Raw genomic sequence first — 6,137 nt, 5'->3', positions numbered from 1 at the left:
AGAGATTCCACTAAAGGATCGCCACCCCAAATGTGATGGGTGCACAGCCCGGCATACAGAAATGATGTTAGAACAATGCCTTCCTTTCACACTCCCACCACAGTGGCAGCACTGTCTCTTGCTTCACCTGCAGCTTCTGACTCCCAAATCCACCTGCAGAGACTGCATTGAAGTAGGTGACTTGGTGATTCCCATCCAAAAGGAAGACGGGGGAAGAAATGCTCCTGCAGACAGTGACCAGCAAAGAGGTGGTCCTACCTAAAAGGCTACCAACCATGCAGAGGAGAATCCAAGACAATCCCACGCCTCCTCACTGGGATTCCCTGGTGGTGACATTATATCTCTCTTGATCCCAGAACACACTTGCCCTGTGGCATCCCATTATCTCCAGGATATTGGCTTCTTCACAAAACTCTTCCAAAAGCATGCTTATTTGTTGTCCTTTTCCCCAGGGGACTTCAAAACTCTTGAAGCACTCACATCATGCATGGAGCCCTCCTAAGATGCCCAGAAAACTTTACCAAAGAAAGCACCTAGAAATTCAGGCAAAAGCAGATGGAAAGATGGATGTGGAAATGTTGACCCAATTTCCTTTACCATGAAATGTTTTAATTTGATTCCACTTCTTCAAAAAGGAAGCCCCTCAAGACTCCAGGCCAAGTAGTCTCTGACTATCTCCTTCTCCTTCAGTTCTCCCTTCTCTCCCATGTTCCCAGGGGATGGTAGACATGGTCCCCGGATTGAGGACATGGAAAGAGCTATTGAGGAAGTAGAGACTCAGGGCAAGACAAGTATGTCCTTCAATGCCTTTGGACTGTCTGTATCTTTCTGTCATCCTCAGGTTTAACGAAAACCACTTCACATTGGCATGCATGCCAGGGCCTCAGAAAATAAGCAAGTCACTGACCATGAGTGGCGGCTGCAAAAGAGCCTCAAATGCCTCTCTGGGCTATACAAGGTCTCTGGGCTATTCACAGATTTTCCTATTAAAAGCCCATGAGCTCTCAGGAATGCCAGGCTTCTCCACATGTGTTCCTGCCTCAGGCTTTCCAAAGGGTTGGCTAACTGTCCAGCATTCAGTATTTGGCCTCAGCTTCCCTCTCCATTATATTAATATGTTTCCATCTGCCCAGCTTTCTGTCTACTGGCTTTTGCTCTTTTTAGCCAAAGTGTAGACAAAGTCACATTCTCCTCCTTTGGTTAAAGATGCCCCATGGTCATATCACATGTGCTTTAGCCTCTTTTTTTGTTTTATTTCTACCACTTAATTCAAGGCTTTTGTGAGACCTTTTGACATTTATCCCCCACATTTTACACTTACCTTACAAGAAAACAGCCTTTTTAAGGCTTTGCAGAGTGCTTAGCCCAGTAAACAAATCACTTCTCTGCTGTTTATTTGTTTGGGACAATGAAGACTCTTGTCAAGAAACAAGCATTTCCACCTGGCATTTATGATCAATTTCTGTAGCTATTTAACAAGGTCATGAGCTTTTTGAGAAAAGTCTACCTACCCTTTTGTCTTATACAATTCATGGTTACTAAAGGTTCTTTTCTAGCATCATGAATAAAACATCAAGAAAAATAGACTGGTCTCTGCTTTTTATTTATGAATCTTGGTTTTTCTATAGAATAAATACTCACCCTTGTATGTGTCTCCACTGTGCCTAGTCTCTTATGCAGCTCACTGGGAAGGTAGACACAGGGTCTTTGTGCCCATCCCATAAAGGGCCAAACAGCACTGCATGCCGGGAAAATGTGTAGAGATCAGTGCAACGCAATCCTCACCAGAAAGGGGCTTTGTGCCAATTGTGAAAGGGGCTTTGTGAAAATTGTGAAGACAGAGGCAAATAGGTTTTTCCATATTTCATCACGCTAACTTGTTACAGCAAACACACTGGACTTGTACCTGAAATGAAGTCATGTTTTAAGAATAAATATTAAGCAAAATAAGCTGTAATGCTGCTCAGCACATTATGGTTTTCTGAGCTGTGCTTCAGCTGTCTGCTTCTGCTGTCCAGCAATGACTCAGAAACGACTGAATGACCACAATGAATCAAAGACCTGGTACACACTGAATTTGCTAAAACCATCATCCCTCAGATTTGGAAAAGTCAGACCCAAACAGCATGGGTCTCTTTGTGCCTTAATTACTGAGATAAGTGGACAATCCTTGGTTTCACTTCAACTGGCCCAAGGAGGCTTGGCTGGAGAGATTGTTTCCCCTCTCCTGTAAGCTTATAAACAAATCAGGAATAATCTGTCTTCCTTGGCTCAAGCTTGGTTCATTAGCAGAACCAGAAAACAAGGCTCCATGCCAGGCTCTGACAGCCACCACAGCTACACGCCGTGTGACTAATCAGCACTGGCAACACATGTACTTGGGTATCCAAGAGCCCACCACAAGGGAAGCCCCCTTAGACTGGAGGAAAGGGGGAGCTGGAGGAGACCCACCCATCATGTCTCCAGCCTCTCTCTGTAGACAGACTCAGGGCTAGGCAGAAGAAATAAGATGCAGGAAAGAACTAATCTCAATCCCTCCTAATTCACCTGCAAAAGCCGACAGAATTCAACATGCATGACAAGACTCTTGGAGTGGACAGTTTCAGTTCTCTGGGGGCAAAGACATCAGCAACAGGACAAGCTCCCAGGACTTGCCAATCTCCGCCTACTTGCCCTCCGAGTATTCCTGATGGCTATGCTGACCAGGATTCTATGAGAGTGATGACAGCTGATGCTAGCCCCAACTCAGCTGCCATTTGAGAGGAAAGGCCAAGAAATTTAGCCAGGTATCAAAGCACATTTTCATTAGAACCTCGCCTACCCCATATCTAACCTTGATCCTGGGTTTGTACTCAGCAATGCCAGCGCACCCCAGAGGTCCACCTACAAATTCAACTCTGAGTTCACTCCACATGGGAATATTCTCACCTACACAAACTCATTAGAGGTGGGTTTCTAGTTATGATAAATCAATAAGACATAAGTCTATTTTAACTTACTTGAAGAAGCAAATTTAATAACTCTAGGACCAAAGAAAAATAGCATATTCTGATCAGCTTGAGGCTCTATCCATTGCACTTAGAACAGTGCCTTTCAATGAACATTTGTCTCCTTTTTCGTTTTTCTCTTTACTAGGATTTACAGATAAAGGTCTATGGCCATCCTGGGAACTTCAGAGATCAAGTTCACGCAATCCTCACCAGAAAGTAGCTTTGTGGAAAACGTGAAGAAAAAGACAAATGGATCTTTCTTTTAGATATGACTTGCCTAAGGCTACTTGACTACACAGTGGTGGAGCCTGGTTTTCAACTGAGAGCTTTGTGGCTTCTGGTTTAACACTAGTTCCCACTATATCATATTGCCTCTGTTCTGTAGTATTTCAGCAAGAGGTTATCAGGTGGCTATGCTGGACCAGTCACTAAGGTAGGTGCTAGAATCCAGAGATGAGTATGGTAATTTCATCCCTGTCCACAGGTGCTCATAGTCCCCAGTACAAGGTGGCAAAAGGGCAGAACAACCCCTAGAAATAAGAGGCAGCTGCTCCCTGAGTGCAGCCTCAAGTGACAAATCAGCGTTACGCAGGTGACTCTAGGTGGCTGGCATGGGTGCTTCTGACAAAAGCTCTGCAGAATCAGCGAGGGAGGGCACTGCACACCTGTTGAGACAGACAGTCCTCATCCTGGAGTTTAGTTAGGACAGCATGCACACACACAGAAGCACCAGAGGATTTGTTAAGGCACAGATTCCTCCCACCTACCCCCACCTCAGACCCCTGATTAGGGAGGGCAGGGCAGGGCTTGGGGAATGTGCACTTCTAAAACATTCTCAGGGGATGTTGATGCTTCTGGTTCGGGACCACCTGTGACCCACTGGGATAAGAGGCTGAATGAGAGGGAAGGGGCAGAGGCACAGAGCACTGCTTCTCTTCCTGTGTTAGAGGAACAAACCACGGATCTGACAGAAAGGTAAACTGGTTAATTAATGTGTGACATTGTTAGGAATGAAGAAGGTGAAGTATGACTTTTGCCTTCATGCACCATCTTATTTTCTCCTTCTCCTCTTCTCAGCAATCCAAACCCCACACAAAGGGCATTCAGTAATGTTAGCTTCTCTCTCTCTCTCTCTCTCTCTCTCTCTCTCTCTCTCCCTCCCTCCCTCCCTCCCTCCCTCCTTCCCTCTCTGCTGCTTTCCAGGAAGTTTCTGTAACATGGTGACATTCATGTGCGGGAATTCAGCATTACCACCACTCACAAAGAACAATCCCCAGGGAAAGAGTGAAGATTAAGTCCAAAGAATTAAACAAGAATGAAAAACACTCAAGCATCAGTGGAAAAGAAATTTGGGAGCTTTTTCCTACTGATTCCATATTAAAACATGACAGGACCGGTATCTGCTTTCTGGATTTGGTAATAATAATAGAAGCAGAAAGTAGGCAGTGGTGAAAAGTGGTAAATAGTCATGCATCACAGTAGTAATCTACTGATACTACACACAATAATGCCCAGTGTCTACCTGCTACACGAGACCAAATCAACTCCACCCTCAACACGGTTGTGTTGTTAATGGGTATTTATTACTTTCTTGTCTTCCTCCTACATTTGCACTACATGTGCTGCTATTGTTAACAAATATTTTAAAATCTAAATTATATTATTTAATCCTGTTAACAGCTCCGTTAAGTCAGCTGGAGAGCTGTTATCTTTGAGTAAAAAGATTTGACATACAGAAGTTACGCAGAATTCCTTGTAAGCATAATCCAGCTGGCTTTGAACTTGGGCCTTATGACTTCTACCCTGCCACTTCTTCACTTTGCCATCCATAAACATGTACAGAAAAAAGATTCATGAACACCACGGCTCACTAAAACAGCCTATTGCCCCACTAAAAACTCATTTTGTTATAGACAAACGTTTTAAAGAGCAAAGGAATGACAGTCAACCCTCGATTTCTTACACAATGCAGTTCTGCCTTTCATGAAGGGCCTCAAAGGGCTCTAAGAGAGTGCTCAGAAACAGACCTCACACATGTGGAAACCGGACACAGGACAGAGGTGGCCCCATAATCCAAGGGAAGGGGGTCTTTGCAACAAATGGAGCAGGGAAAATTGCACATGTGTTTTTAAAACGCGAAATGGGATTTCTACCTCACACCAGACACAAAAATTGATCCACATCCATTCATAAAAGATATCAAAAAGACGCCAGGTGCAGTGGCTCGTGCTTGTAATCCTAGCACTTTGGGAGGCCAAGGCGGGTGGATCACCTGAGGTCAAGAGTTCGAGACTAACCTGGCCAACATGGTGAAACCTCGTCTCCAATAAAAATGCAAAAAAATTAGCCAGGCATGGTGGTACACACCTGTAATCCCAGTGACTCAGGAGGCTGAGGCAGGAGAATCACTTGAACCCAGGTAGCAGAGATTGCAGTCAGTCAAGATCACACCACTGCACTCCAGCCTGGGTGACAGAGCGAGACTCTGTCTCAAAAAAAAAAAGAGAGAGATAATTCACATCACCAAGTAGGAGAAGATATTTCCTCTAGTTAAAACAAAGGATTAATATCTAGGGTATATAAAGATCTACACATCTACAAGAAAAAGACACACAAAGCAATAAAAAATAGACAAAATGTTTGAACAGGTTTTTTACAAGAGGGGAAATCTAAACAGTCGGGACATATGTGAAAAAGTTGATAACCTTGTTAGTAATAAATGAAACGCAAATTAAAGTTACAATGAGATACAATTATACTCCTACTAGATTTAGAAAAATAGAAATGTCTTTTAACCCTAAGTATTTATAACATCGCAGAACAATGTGAACTCCCATTTAATACTCTTGGGAGTTTGATATAAATACTTCAGAAAACTTTTTGATATTTTCTGCTAAATTTAAAGATGCTTTTACCCTATGGCCAAGCAAGTCCATATCTGAAAACATATAAAGTTATGTACCCCAGAGAAACTTATAGGAAATACACCCAAATATATGTAAGCTAGTATTCAAAATATCCAAAAACTGAAAGCAGCCCATACATCTATCTGCATTAAAACGGATATGTTGTGTTATGTTCATACAATGAAATAATATAGAGCAATTTTAATCAATGAGCAACACACAACAGTATGAATGAATTTGA

The sequence above is a fragment of the Piliocolobus tephrosceles genome, chromosome 8 (assembly GCF_002776525.5).
Source record: "Piliocolobus tephrosceles isolate RC106 chromosome 8, ASM277652v3, whole genome shotgun sequence".
Classification (NCBI taxonomy): Eukaryota; Metazoa; Chordata; class Mammalia; order Primates; family Cercopithecidae; genus Piliocolobus; species Piliocolobus tephrosceles.
This window is presented reverse-complemented; position numbering follows the sequence as displayed.